Source organism: Myxocyprinus asiaticus, chromosome 6 (genome assembly GCF_019703515.2).
Source record: "Myxocyprinus asiaticus isolate MX2 ecotype Aquarium Trade chromosome 6, UBuf_Myxa_2, whole genome shotgun sequence".
NCBI classification, from domain to species: Eukaryota; Metazoa; Chordata; class Actinopteri; order Cypriniformes; family Catostomidae; genus Myxocyprinus; species Myxocyprinus asiaticus.
In genome coordinates, this window is record NC_059349.1 from 26225695 (window position 1) to 26240359 (window position 14665).

Consider the following 14665-nt stretch of genomic DNA (forward strand, 5'->3'; position numbering starts at 1 on the left):
CATGGCTCCTGATACCCACCATAGGATCGGTCGGGGAGGGGGGATGAAGTATATCATCCCTGCAGTCCATTGGAACCATCCCGGTGTGGGCATGCTTGTGCCACAGCTGGGTGCGCCAATCCTGCCAAAATGGAATGGTGGACGGTGGTCATGATGACAGCTGTGCGCACCGGATATGTGACCCAGGGAACAAGAAAACCGCTCTTTTGTTGAACTTTTGGGTACCAAATCCTCTTGGACATGCGGCGAAATTAAATGAAAACGAAACAATAGATTCTCCTCCCGGCCCTCCACCGGGGGATGGAGAGGTCTGTTCACCAGCTCCAGAGCAGTGGGTCTCCTCGTCCCTGGGTCGCCCGTCTCAGGGGCGCTTCGAAGTCTTTCTCGGGTTCTTGGCGGCCGGCTGTGAGACGGGTGGCGTCTGCTTCCTGCGGTGGGCTCTGTGCCAGGCCGGGTCGTGGGGGCGGGCTGCAGCAGAGCCGGTGCTGTTGCTGCAGGAGGACGCCCTTGGCGACGAGCAAATGGGGTGCGGGGTTTGAGCCGCGCTGGGGCAGGATATGTTGAATGGCCTCCGTCTGCTGCTTCACCACCGAGAACTGCTGGGCAAAGTCTTCGACGGTATCGCCGAACAGGCCAACGTGGGAGATGGGGGCATCAAGGAACCGTGCCTTGTCAGTCTCTCTCATCTCGACCAGGTTGAGCCAGAGGTGGCGTTCCTGGACCACCAGGGTGGACATCACCCGCCCGAGAGACCGCGCCGTGACCTTCGTCACTGGGTCGGAACTACCCTCGTGCAGTTCTTTCAGTGCCTTGGCTTGGTGTACCTGCAGGAGAGCCATGGCATGCAGGGCGGAGGTGGCTTGTCCAGCGACGCCGTAGGCCTAATATTTGGGGGGTTCAGCTTTGGTGTTTCGACTCTAAACCCTCTTCTTACCAGTTATTAAAAAAATTTCAATGAAATCACAAACTCAAATGCAACCACATGCACCCTCTTACTGATATACAACTACTGACAAACAGTTGCAATTTTATTACATTTTTTATTTAAAAAAAATGTCAATTGAGCTAGTGTTGACCCACAACCTCTCACACTAAAGCAAGAAACACTCTAGACCACAACATTTCATAGTCTGATAAGGAGCTGAGCCCGCCAAGCTAAAAAAAAAAAAAAAAAACTAAAATGGCTCCTGCTTTCAAGCTCAAAACATTTCCATAAAAGTAGGCTTGCACAAGTAATTGGAAAAATAATCACTATTACAATTACGGCTGCTGCAATTAACTAATCGTGAAAAGAGTCATATAAAGCATTCCATTTAGAGCTGCTCCCATTACATTAGACTTTTCAGTGATTGAGCATTGTAACCAATCACAGACATGACTGTTAAATTGGATGTAAGAACACCACCTCCAATTTAACCTAGCAAAGACTGTACTTCTCATTTCTCCAGCTAGCCCAGTAGTTCCTCATAACTTTTCCACTCAACTAGACTCATCAACAATTATGCCAAACAGGACAGCCAGAAATCTCAGGGTTATGTTTGACGATCAGTTGATTCATGCAGATTTGCACCGTATAACATTAAGTAGATCAGACCCTTCATCTGAGCATGCTACACAACTCCTTGTGCAGGTTCTTGTTGTATCTAGACTGGACTACTGTAATGATCTTCTGGCAGGACTTCCTGCATGTACAGTCAAATCTCTGCAAATGATCCAAAACACAGCGGCACGATTGGTCTTTAACAAGCCCAAGAGAGTGCATGTCACGCCTCTTTTCGTCAAACTTCACTGGTTGCCAAAGGCTGCTCGCATCAAATTTAAGGCCTTGATCCTTGCCTACAGAACAACCACTGGCTCCGCACTCCCTAACTCGCTACTTCAAATCTCTGTGTCTTCCAGGGTAGGGTTGCTCCAGCTGTGCGTAAGGTCTCACTTAAGTTGAGATGTAAAGTTCACACTAAGGGCTTAGTAACCAGTGTTGGGGAGTAACGGAATACATGTAACGGGATTTCGTATTTAAAATACAAAATATAAGTAACTGTATTCCACTACAGTTACAATTTAAATAATTGGTAATTAGAATACAGTTACATTCAAAAAGTATTTTGATTACTGAAGAGATTACTTTGTATTTTATTGTCATTTGTTTCATTTAATATTTAGTCCTTTCAGATGGAAAACATTTATACATATAAATGATGCAATCCAAAGTGCATTTGAACAGCGGTGAAACACTTTCTTATGATGTGTTACATTCATACAAGCAGACAGAGAAGTAAGTTTGAAGTAAGTTTGGAGCAGAAGAAATAGAAATAAACCTTGTGTAAACTGTCAGCTTTACGCTAAGCTAAAATGCTATTTCTAGCCATTTTACATGCACGTTACCAGGCACAATCATATTTTTTTATCAAGAAAATTCATGCTGGATCATAATTTCTATTTTTCTAGTAAGACCTTTGATAATAGGGCAAAAATCTTATTCTTTATAATAATTTCTGAATTGTTTTCCTGTAAAGAATATCTAAAAATCCTTAAAACAAGATCAATTTGATTTATCTTGTTTTAGAAACAACACTGCATAAGATATTTAGGTGTTTCAGAGAATATAGTGTTTTGTAGTCAAAACAAGTGAAAAAATCTACCAGTGCTGAAGAAGTAATCCAAAGTATTTAGAATACGTTACTGACCTTGAGTAATCTAATGGAATACGTTACAAATTACATTTTACAGCATGTAGTCTGTAATCTGTAGTGGAATACATTTCAAAAGTAACCCTCCCAACAATGTTAGTAACTACTAGTTAGTTTGTAACTAAGTCAGTGCTTAATTTGGTTGCACCACCTGTTCTTAAGGCAAGACTTAACTAGTAGGTCGTAAGCTCTCCGTAAAGTAATGCATAGTCGCATAATATGACGTTTAGGCTGTCTGTATTTATCCAATAAACAGCCTTCAAATGTGTGCACAGAAGTATTAAAAAGCCATGCATTTCAGTTTGATCTTGTCACGGTTGATGTTCAAACCTTGTTTGCTCACGTAACTGTCAGCTGTAATAAATTATATCCCCACTGAAATACGATATGTAATAAAACAAGATTTCATTAATATTTAGCCTATGTAAATAACAGTATTCAATAATTGTATCTAAAATGAATAAGGGACAATAAATAAATAAATACTAATACAACAGGCTGGAAAAATAGACATTTATTTATTTCCTATGTTGAAACTTGACACCGGTTGGCATAGGCTACATAGGAAAGTGCACCGTTAGATCAGTTTCATGCTGAAGAAGTTTTTTTCACACACACACACACACACACACACACACACACACACACACACACACAAAATGTATTTCATTCTTGTTCACCACTGGCTCTCACTTTCCTCTCTACTTGTTTGTCCTCTAAGCAATTTGCAACTTTGTATTACAGCACTTCCCTTATTACTGCCTCCTTATAGGATGAATAGTTTCTATTGTACTCCTCAATTGTCTATAAGTAATGGTGCAACAAAACTAGAATGCATCCATTTTAATAACAATATAACAGCCACGAAGTAATTCTCAGCTTGTTTTTGGAAGCATCACCTTCATAAAGAATAGGGCTAGCATTTGTACCAAGTATTTTAATGGAAATTCTATTAATCAAAATTAACAATTGCGATTACAAAATCAAGGGAACTACTCGCCAATTTTTTTTTTTTTATTTTTTTTTTTGCCATAATCGTGCAGTGCTGCATAATAGTAATATGTGTCCATTGATAATAGTGGCAGACAGGGGTGATGATTCTTGTTACATGAGGTTATCAGGAGATGTCTCTAATGCAGTTGACTCCCAGCCAACTCAGTGTGTTCACAAGAGGGACTTTTCAACACTTGTCATGTTCCTGTCACTGCAGAGCAAAAGTAGTGTCTGAATTTAATAAGGGCATTCTCATATTAACAACCTGCCCATTGGATCCATCACCTGTGGGATTTATTTTGGACACAGTGATTTCACTAATGAAGGATAACCATTGGAACGGTTTAAGCAGGTACTGTTTCAATATTCCTTTTTAAATATTTAAAACTGTACAACTTACATTAATGATCTTTTCTTAAAAGGGATTAAAGTATATTAGCTTACCCATAACTCTTGTTTCAACAAGAGACAGGTGAGATAAAAGTAGTTGTTGAAAGGTTTTTCACAGCATTATGTTTTGGATAACTAAGTGCTAGAGGTAACAAGACACTCTAAGACCAATTCTTTGACCGACATTTTGAATTTGACCCATAAAATGGTGGCTATTAGCCATGAGAGCATTTTGCATTTCCCATTCCTGAGAGGCCTCACAATCACACACACCATTCTCCGAACACTAAACAGACACAACAGACTACTAATATATGCCTGTCAAAGAGCCCTGTTTATTTCCAAACAAAAAGTAACAGGATAACGGGTTGTCATAACATTGCTAACCCCCCGTTTAATGAAGAGGATGTCTGCAAGTGCAAAGAGCAGCATTTGAATAGTGTGAATATCCATGATTAGCACTTCTTAATATAGATCTATATCTAGTGTTTTAATTAAAAGTGGTATCTGGGGTCAAGAGCTTTTTACAGTGAGGAATGTAATGGAAGTGACCTTGCCACAACACTTTTCAAAAAACCAAATTAAAATAAAGATTTTCTTGGTCTTCACATCTTGAATGTTTTATTATTTGAAACAATGCCTTTAAGTGCTACGAGACTAATTGTATGATGCTCGATATGACACCTGTCAGTGGGTCTCTGTACTAGACAGACTTAGCAGTTATTCCAGCGGCAGGACGGCGCACACACAGCCTCGCAGCTGCCCTGGATGTCAATCAAAGATTTAGCGGAGGATTAGTGGTAAGTACCAGGGATGACTGGACTGTTCAGTAAAGAGAACAGACAGCACATTTTATCTGGGTATCATAAGAACATATTAAAAGATTAAATGTATTTATGAAGCAAAATGGACTCCAGTCATCTTATAAATTACTTAAGCCTTGAGGTTTCAGTCATAAGAACAATCGTGATTAATTTACTTTGAAAATAGAACTATCATAGATTTATTTAAGTAATTATGCTGTAAATTAAAGTAATATCTTATTCAAATATCTTTTCAGAGATTTTATCCATGCATACAAAATCATTTTATTGCACTTACTTTCTCAAGTGTAAATTATAGTTTTATCTCCAAACATTTAAAATTAACATGTAAAAACTTAAAGAAAATTTTGAACTGTGAGTCAAAGGTATTTATATACACTGTTAGACCTTACTGTGGTTTTTCTACAGTAACATACTGGCAACACTGCAATTTTTTTTAATTATTATTTTATTATTGGAGCATGACAAAAATAGGGGAACTGGATCATTACATACAGTAATTCTATATAGTAAAGCGTTAAAGTTATAGTTCACCCAAAAATAAAAAAATTATCATTTCCTCACCCTCATGCCATCCCAGATGTGTATGACTTTCTTTCCTCTGCTGAACACACAAATATTTTTAGAAGAATATTTCAGCTCTGTAGGTCCATATAATGGAAGTGAATGGTGGCTAGAACTTTGTAGCTCCAAAAATCACATAAAGGCCACATAAAAGTTATCCATAGGACTCCAGTGGTTAAATCCATATCTTCAGAAGTGATATCATAGGTGTGGGAGAGAAACAGATCAATATTTAAGTCCTTTTTTTCTATAAATCTCCACCTTTGACCAGCCCCAACCAGTAGGTGGTTATATACGCAAAGAATGTGAATCACCAAAAAAAAAAAAAAAAAAGAAGAAGATGAATCTGGAAGTAAAAGTGGAGATTTAACCACTGGAGTCTTATTGATTACTTTTATGTTTCCTTTATGTGATTTTTGGAGCTACAAAGTTCTGGTCAACATTCACTTGCATTGTATGAACCTACAGAGCTGAGATATTCTTCTTCTTCTCGTTTGTCTTCAGCAGAAGAAAGAAAGTCATACACATCTGGGATGGCATGAGGGTGAGTAAATAATGAGAGAATTTTCATTTTTGGCTGAACTATCACTTTACGTAAAAGACTACACAACATAAACAACTATTAAAAAGGTAAAAAGGATAAGTGTATACAGACTGAGGGAGAAGTTGTGGTCAGTCAGTGCAGGGCCACCAGGATCAAGTGAACACTGAAAGAAAATAATATATGATCAGAGTTAATGTTAAGTTATGAAGTCATCACACACAATACTCCCCAAAATCTCCTTCAACTGTGTGTCCGTTCACATAAGACGCGTTCTTGTGCCCAAAACAGCAAGATGGAGCGCAGCCCAATAGTGAACACGTGGGTCTCATTTAACGTGACGCCCCGTCTTTAAAAAAAATGCAGCGAAACACGGGCCTCGAGACGCATTTTAAAACGTTGAACCGCTTTCAACTGACTAACCATCTTAAAAACGCAACACTCATGACGTAAGAAAAAAAACAGCGAGACGCGACGCAACGAATAAAGACGTACCAACACTTAAAAATAAGGCAGACAGAAAGCAAGAACGCATCCTCTGTGAACATTTTATCCTTCAGAATCAGAATGAGCTTTTGTCTTGGTGACAGAAGCTTCCAGAGCACAAACGATGCAACAAGACAGAGATAATAATAAAAAAATAGAATAAAAATAAAATGTTAATAGAAAATATAAGTATATATAGAAATACACAGTAACACTATATATATATATATATATATATATATATATATATATATATATATATATATATATATATATATATATATACATACTATGTGTGTGTGTGTGTGTGTGTGTGTGTGTGTGTGTGTGTGTGTGTGTGTGTGTGTGGAATAATGTACCAATTTGGCTGTTTCAGAAGGAAATTGGTACTTCAATTCACAAAAGTGGCATTCAGCTGATCACAAAGTATAGTCAGGACATTACTGATGTAAAAAAACAACACCATCACTATTTGAAAAAATCATTTTTGATCAAATCTAGACAGGCCCCATTTCCACCAGCCATCACTCCAACAACTTATCCTTGAGTAATCATGCTAAATTGCTAATTTGGTACTAGAAACTCACTTTCCATTATATTAAACACAGTTAAAAGCTATTTGGTTCTTTAAATGAAGTTTAACATTGTCTTTGTGTTTGTTTTTGAGTGCCACAGTATGCAATAGACTGGCATGTCTTAAGGTCAAGATTAGGTCAAATATGGCAAAAAAGAAACAGCTTTCTCTAGAAACTCGTCAGTCAATCATTGTTTTGAGGAATGAACGCTATACAATGCTTGAAACTGACAATAAATGGAAGATTTCATACAAAGATGTACACTACAGTCTTCAAAGACAAAGGACAACTGGCTCTAACAAGGACAGAGTGGGCAAAGAAACACAGACATTGGACAACAGATAATTGGAAAAGAGTGTTATGGATCTTAACCCCATTGAGCTTTTGTGGGATCAGCTAGACTGTAAAGTGTGTGAGAAGTGCCCGACAAGACAGCCACATCTATGGCAAGTGCTACAGGAAGCGTGGGGTGAAATGTCACCTGAGTATCTGGACAAACTGACAGCTAGAATGCCAAGGATCTGCAAAGCTGTCATTGCTGCACGTGGAGGATTTTTTGATGAGAACTCTTTTAAGTAGATTTTTTTCAAATTGTAATAGTAATTTTTCACATTATTAATGTCCTGACTATACATTGTGACCAGTTGAATGCCACTTTGGTGAATAAAAATACCAATTTCTTTCCATAAGAGCAAAATCTGTACATTATTCCAAACTTTTGGCCACCAGTGTATGTACAAATACAAATCTGTTATATATAGATGCAAGGGAATGTATGGCAGAAGAGGTAGTATATGTTTGATAAAAATAAATAGACTTTCAATAACATTAGAATTTTCTTATTTCTTTATAAACATTTCTCTTGAATTATCGTCTTATTACTGCTTGTACTTACTTAATTTAATGTTTTCCACTCGGATTCCGTGAAACTCTGCTCTGCTCAAATGCAGCTTTCCCTCAGACAGGTGTGCGGGGCGTCAGGGTATGGAAGCCCAGGAGTGCCATTTACAAAAGAATGAAGGAATAAATGATCAATCTATTAATTTGAAAATAAAAATGTGAATAAATAAACCAATTTATAAATGGACAAATAAATAGACACATTTAAATGTTTATTTAATTCATGTTTTAAAATGTACTTATATTTAGCAATAAAACAGCACATTAATGAGTCATTTTTAAATGCACCTTTTAAATTGTGTTTTAAAAAGCATTTGGCAATTGCTTTTCTTCATCCATTTGCCAGTTGCTTTTCTTTATTGTTTGACTTTTCCTTTTCTTTTACCATTTGTCAATCCATACCTGCTTAAGCCCAGGAGGCCAATTAAAAATTAATGAAGGAAGAAATTATCAGTCTTTTAATTTTAAAATAAAAACTTGAATAAAAAGTCAATTTATAAATGAAAAAAAAGACATATTTAAATATGTTTATTTAATTCAAGTTTAAAAATGTCATTATATTTAAAATTGTGCATTAATAAATCATATTTATTTAATGTTTAAAATTTTATTAAATGTAGCAATAAATGAGTACATTAATGAGTCTTTTAAATGCACGTTTTAATGCACTTTAAAAGCACCTTTTAAATTGCATTTTAAAAAGGTATGTGGCAATTGATTTTCCTCATCCATTTGCCAATGGCTTTTCTTTTTCATTTTGCTTTTCCTTTTCTTATTCCTTTTTCTTTTCCTTTTCTTTCTCCAATTGAGAATCGAGTTTAAAAAATGTCATTGGACTGTTGACTTGCGAGAGCAACCAATGAACTTTCGAATCAGTTATAAGACTGTGTGTGCCACTCGAAGAGGATGTAAGACTGTCTGTCATTGGATGACAGTACAAGCAGTTTACGTGATATTATTGGATCTGCTAATCTATCCTATGGATAAGAAACGAATGCAAAGCATATCAGAATGGTGGCTCGTTCACTGTTGCTGTGAAACGACACGCTGGTGTCAGGAGCACAACCTCTCCCTCAACGTCAGTAAGACAAAGGAGCTTGTGGTGGACTTCAGGAGAAGAGACAGAGAACACAGCCCCATCACCATCAATGGAGCACCAAATCAAATCAGTTTTATTGTCACACAACCATATACACAAGTGCAATAGTGTGTGAAATTCCTGCTTTTCTTTTTCATTTTGCTTTTCCTTTTCTTATTCCTTTTTCTTTTCCTTTTCTTTCTCCAATTGAGAATCGAGTTTAAAAAATGTCATTGGACTGTTGACTTGTGAGAGCAACCAATGAAAATTGGTCTCTCACCAGTGGAGAGAGTCAGCAGCTTCAAGTTCCTGGGTGTCTACATCACTGAGGAACTCACATGGTCCATCCACACTGAAGTCGTTGTGAAGAAGGCTCATCAGTGCCTCTTCTTCCTGAGACGGCTGAGGAAGTTTGGAATGAACCGCCACATCCTCACACGGTTCTACACCAGCACTGTAGAGAGCATCCTGACTAGCTGCATCTCTGCCTGGTACGACATATATACCAGGCGGTGTGTGAAAAAAGCTCGGAGGATCATCAGAGACTCCAGCCACCCGAGCCATGGGCTGTTCTCACTGCTACCATCAGGCAGGTGGTATCGCAGCATCAGGACCCGCACCAGCCGACTTCATGACAGCTTCTTCCCCTGAGCAATCAGACTTCTGAACTCTTGATCTTTCACGATCAATATACATCCGCACTGCACTTTATTAATCTTATTATCTCACACTGGACTGTCATAAATTATATTCTCTTAACAACACACTGGCAACTGACTATCAACCGACAGCCTGAATGTCAATACAGCACAATACAACCTACTGTACATTCTATATATACTATATATACAATTTTTTTTATTGTATAATGTGTATTCTATATTCTGTGTATTGTATTCTGTACATTGTATATCATTATTTGTATATTGTGTTGTGTGTAATTATGTGTATATTAGACTTTAAATTGTGTTGTGTTAATTTGATGTTATTGTAAATTGGTATATGTCTTATCACTGTCACGACTGCTATGTTGCTCGGAACTGCACCCAAGAATTTCACATACTATTGCACTTGTGTATATGGTTGTGTGACAATAAAAGTGATTTGATTTGATTTGATTTGAAATACTGAACGCGGCCCTACCTGAGTGTGCACAGTGATGCGTGTCCAGGATGGGAGCTGGTAGTTGTGATGCTGTCAACAGAACCAGCCTTCCGACCCGCACCCCTAACTGAAATACGTGCAGCAAGCTGTCCTCTACTCAAACACCTCCGTTAAGTTGGCACCCCATATCCTCCCCAATTTGGAAAGCCCAATTCCCAATGTGCTCTAAATCCTCGTGGTGGCGTAGTGACTTGCCTCAATCCGGGTGGCGGAGAACAAATCTCAATCCACGAATCTTATCACGTGGCTTGCTGAGCTGGTTTGGTGTTTGAGATATTAAACAGAATTCTTCTGGCTGTGTGACATCACTTTCCACCTCATGAGGTCCAAATCGTTCCAAAACAGTGCCATTCGTTTGTGCTCGGTTTGTGCTGATTTGTGCCGTTAAAAGAAACACTGGATCTATTTCCCTTCCTTAGATATAGTTAGAAACTTTTCAAGAGCAGTGACATCACTCCAAATCGCCCTGATCCGGCGTCGTTCCTTTGTGCTCGATTTGTGTTGTTAAAAAAACATCATAACATATTCCTTTCTTTGTATTTAACAAAATAGCTTTTGGGAGCCATGAAATCGCACAGGCTAAACCCCATGTCAATCACTCTCACCTGTCTTCATCGTTTGTGCTCGATTCTGGTTTGTGCCATGTTTGGTATCGTTGAAGCATTCAGTTTTTGGCAAAGATTTAATCTTTCACCCCATCAGACTCAAACACATCTCTCATTCTCTGTCAGGAAATATTAGATTTATTTATTTTCAGTGTTATTTCAACCACTGGAATCTTGTGTTTTACTTTTCTGCTGCCTTTTTCTGGTTTTTAGAGCTTCAAAATGTGGACACCCATTAACTTGCATTGTATGGACCAACAGACCTGAGATTTTCTTCTAAAAATATTAATTTGTGCTCTGCAGAAAAAAATTATAATAATAAAGTCATACACATCTGAGATGGCATGAGGGTGAGTAAATGATGAGAGAATTGTAATTTTTGGGTGAACTATTCCTTATTTTTATTTTTATGAATCAATCCCCACGGCCACCACCATTGTGTCCTTAACTGTCACTTAACTCCAGGTTGCTCCAGGGGGATTGTCCCTGTAATCAGGGCACTGTAAGTCGCTTTGGATAAAAGCGTCTGCCAAATGCGTAAATGTAAATGTAAATGTAAATGTATGATTACTTTATGGATCTTAACGAATTTGTCATAATAATTTTGCTTTAAAATTTTTGTCCTCAAATAAAAAATAAGTTCATCTAAAATGTTCTTGTGTTTATTTCATTCTTATATATATATATATATATATATATATATATATATATATATATATATATATATATATTATCTTATCTCATCATAAGAGGGTTGGCGCTGTTTTGGCGGCACGAGGGAGACCTACACAATATTAGGCAGGTGGTTTTAATGTTGTGGCTGATCGGTGTGTATATATATATATACAGTATATGCAATATATAAAACAATACTTTTTTTATTTTTCATTTTATCTTACAGCAAATTCTCTATATTCAGATTTTGCTGCAGAAATAAATGAAAACAATAACCATTTATGAGGTAAAATTAACCCAGCATATTGTCAATATGAGCTGACATGTTGGGTTAAATGTACAACCCGGTTTGCTGGATTAAAATGTGTAACCCAACTTGCTGGGTTAGTATAACCCAATGTGTGTTCTGTCCAATATTTACCCAGCGCTGGGTTGCCAACTGGGTTATTTTTAACCCAGCCAAATTTAGAGTGGCACAGTGACTCCCAGTCATTCCCGAGTGCCTACTTGAACTGTCATTTTTTAAGATATCCGAGACATTTTCTCACCATAAATTAATATTTGTCTGTCTATAAATAACATTTCCAATTGACCTGCCTTTAAATATTCTAAATAAAATTCAGGATTTTACATGGTGGTGGTTGAGGAGATTCCCCCTATACTATGTTGAGTGCTTTGAGTGTCCACAAAAGTGCTATATAAATGTAATGAGTTATAATTAATTATTATTATTAATTCAGTTTTCACAATGAAATTATGGTTGTGGTTAAAGTTTATTGTTGTAAATCACTGTAAACTATATATTCTGGTAGTCTAATGGAAAACATGCAGTTAAATGCAGGATTAATGAAGGTAAATGTAATGCATTTGATTGATTAAATTGCTTATTAAGTAGATATTAATTAGTAGATAACTAATTTCACAGGTCACGAACAGAAGATCCACATAGAATCTGCACACTTTGAGGGAAAAATTGTGAAATTCTGCTAAATTGATTTAAATGTGGTAAAATGTGACCCTGTTGACCCATACTATGTGCACAATTGTAGGCAATTGTCACAATCCAAGAAATCTCTCCTTATGTTGTAAGGTGGTTGACTTTCTTAGCATACAACACAAACTTAATTGCTGTAATTTTACTTCACCAATGAAACTACAACTCAAGAACCAAGGGGCAGCATTGGACAAGGTACTGCATAGTGCATTGGTTGAAGGGAGCTATTTTGGATTTTAAAATGCCTGCACCTTGGTTGGCAGGCCTTGTTCGGTGAGCACATGCTGGAATTTATAACTGGTTAGCCACTAGCTCTGTCAACACTGCATTGCTGCCTCAGACCTGCAGATATTGTGTACCAAAACACGATTTCTCTTGTGCGTTCTTTGAATGACTTGTATTTTTAATTATGAGTGGGCATGATGTAAGCCTATATTAGGCCCTTCTTATTTAATAATTTTAGCCCATCCTATAGATGTCAACAACCATCTGTTGTTGATGTAAATGATCTAAATTTGATCATCATGTCAAAGACATGTTTGTTTTGCATTATTAAAGAGGTGAAAATTCCTTGTGGTATTTTGTGATTTTTTTTTTTTAAATACCTCGTGATATATTTGTATGCTGGACAACAACAGATTATTACATGATATGGTACAGACTTTGAATAATGAGCTGCAATTAAGCTTCATCCAGGCCTATTTAACTTTTTATGGAAAGTTAGAATTTACCTGTTTCAGTGACATCACTTTTTCCCCGCAGCCACCATATTTGTGACCATCAGTGGGAGAAAGTAATGGCGGTCAACGGTGTTGGGGGTAACACGTTACAAGTAACGTTCATTACGTAATCGGATTACTTTTTTCGAGTAACAAGTAATGCAATATTTTTTTTCTTTTAGACCATAATATCGGAGTTACATTTTAAATAATGTAACATATTGCTTTTGTACACCTCTACCTCCCCTGTACTGTGAGAAATAAGGTATTATTTCCACGATTTACCTCCATACGCCAGCGAGTCTATTGTGTGATCGGCGAGTACACACACCTATCGGTACATAACAGTAGACATCTCTCATTCAGAAATTACAAATGTTTTCGTGTTGTTTTCTGCTCTGATTTGGTCAAAATATTACAAAATATCTGTGATGATCCCATCTGTATGAATGTAAGAGCTGCTTTTAACCCATGAATACACAAAGCAACAGAAGCATATTAGTGAAAATGACAGATATGTGTACATTGTAGTCTGGTGGAGTGAATAAAGCCTGTTCTTTATAATTTGTATGTGTTGTGTATTGACTAACTTTATTATATACATATTAAATATGGAGGACTGTATATTGACATTTATTGTGCTTTTTTACTTATTACAATGTGTTGCAATTATGACATACATTTATACAGTCTGGGTGTTATGAAAAACATCGTCCTATAGCCTATGTGCATTTCCAGTTTAACTGTATCTGAATCGATGGTGTTATAAATATAACTGACAAGTGTACAGATAACTGACATGTCTGAATAATTGAGCAAAGACCTACAAGTTTTTTATCCGTGCTCTCCCCCTTCATCGCTGCTTGTCTTTAGCGAAATGAAGCCGTGTCACTTAAAAGATAAAACTATTAAAATAAAACTAACATTTTGGCTCTGGCAAGTTAAGAGCAGTATCACTTTATCAAGATTTATAAATAGAAACAAAAAATTAGCAGACTTTTGTAGCATCCCACAGCACAGCACATTGAAGGTAAATGGAATTTTGGTCAAAAATATGGCTGCGCGGTCATAGAGTGACATCACATGAAACAGGTCAATAGAGCTGTTCAGCCATGACGTCAATTTTTAGGCGAACCTGGAAGTCTAATTTACCATTGGTACCCTCTGGATTTTCTTATGGGTTTTTATAATGGGGTTTTTCAACTAATGAGTAAAATAAGGTTCGTGGTAAACAGTACTTGATGATACATGGATGTTTTGTTCAACAACATAAATTACACACAGTCACACCTCAAACGTGAATTTTTAATTTGCCGTGTTTGCAATTAAAAAAAAAAGTATGCAATTCAATATGGCATCAAATTCACATTTGAGGTATGCAATTTATGTTGTAGAACAAAAGGCCTACGTGTCGTCAAGTAATGTTTATCACAGACCTTATTTTACTTATAAATCCAAAACTGCCAT